Raw genomic sequence first — 1,756 nt, 5'->3', positions numbered from 1 at the left:
GAGCGCCGTATCCATTATGGACGCCAAACTTAGCCCTTTCCTACGAAAAGTGACGGCGCAACTTTCGGGGCTATCCGCCCAAAGACTAGCGCCCAAAGTATTCACCCAACAGCAGTATGCACAGCTCGCGTCGTCATTCGGGACGCCATGTATGCCGTCGAATTCATCATCATTCCTGCATGCTCGCACGACATCATCCTGGGATGGGATTTTCTCTCCCGCCACAACGCCGTGATTCATTGCACACCCGCCTAAATAGAACTCTCGCCGTTCTCAGAGATGACGCCGGCAGACAGACCATCGCTTTCCAACAAGATACTCGTCATAGACGATACCCAAGTGCCTCCGAACGCGTCAGCGGCTGTGTCAGTGTACTGCGACGGTCTCTGCGACACAATTGCACTCCTTTCGCCATCTGACCGCGTTCGCACTAAGAAAGGATTGTTGGTGCCCTTTGCGACAGTGCAAATCACTCACGGTGACAGCGCTATTTTTGCTAGCAATCCATCCCCATATACTGTCACATTGCTAGAGGGGAATGTCTCGGCAGAGTGGAACCCCTCGAAGACGCACAAGTTGTCGACGCACCCGATGACACGCACTGGCCCAGCTCCTGTACGCTCAGTGCTGTTTCGAAGTCGGATTTATCGCCTGAAGATGTATTTGGCTCCTCCATCGATGAAAACCTTGCGCCGGTCCAGAGTTCACAACTTCTGTGCCTGTTGGAAGAATTTCGCCTATCTTTCGATGTCGTGCAGACTTCCCTGGGCCGCACGTCCACTGTCACGCATGGCATCGACACTGGCTCCCAACCGCCACTGCGGCAACGTCCATATCGCGTATCTCCTGCAGAGCGTCGTGTAATTAACGAGCAAGTTGACGACATACTTCGACGGGATGTCATTCGACCATCAAACAGTCCCTGGGCGTCTCCGGTCGTTCTTGTTGCGAAGAAGGACGGTTCCGTACGGTTCTGTGTGGACTACCGACGGCTCAACAAGATAACCCGCAAGGACGTCTATCTGCGGCCACGAATAGACGACGCGATTGACAGCCTCCAAGGAGCTGAATTGTTTTTATCGCTCGATTGGCGCTCAGGGTACTGGCAAGTCCCTATCGCTGACGACGCTCGACCGAAGACAGCTATCATCACGCCCGACGGCTTGTACGAATTCAACGTCATGCCATTCGAACTGTGTAATGCGCCCGCGACCTTCGAGCGCATGATGGATACCGTCTTGCGCAACCTGAAATGGCACACGTGCTTGTGCTACCTCGACGACGTCGTCGTTTTTGCTCCGGACTTCTCCACACACATTCAACGCCTCCGGCATGTTTTGACGCGTTTGAGCAACGCCGGCCTACAGTTGAACCTACAGTGCCGATTTGCAGCAAGGCAGCTTACAATACTGGGCTACGCCGTGTCCAAGGATGGCATTCTCCCAGATCCAGCCAAGTTTCGGGCCGTAGCCGAGTTCCCCAGACCTACGCCCGTCAAAGAACTGCGCAGTTTCGTAGGTCTGTGTTCCTACTTTCGACGTTTCATTCGAAACTTCGCCACTATTATATCGCCACTGACGAAGCTCCTTGGCAGTAAGGGGCCCCTCGACTCCTGGTCGTCAGTGTGCGAGGACGCGTTCGCAAAGCTCCGTCGTTTGTTGACGTCTCCGCCCATACTACGCCGCTACGACCCTACGGCCCCTACAGAGGTACACACGGACGCCAGCGGTGTTGGCCTTGGCGCTGTGCTTGCGCA

This window comes from Dermacentor silvarum, chromosome 11, assembly GCF_013339745.2.
Source record: "Dermacentor silvarum isolate Dsil-2018 chromosome 11, BIME_Dsil_1.4, whole genome shotgun sequence".
NCBI lineage: Eukaryota > Metazoa > Arthropoda > Arachnida > Ixodida > Ixodidae > Dermacentor > Dermacentor silvarum.
The sequence above is the reverse complement of the archived record's forward strand: the minus strand, read 5'-3'. Positions refer to the sequence as shown.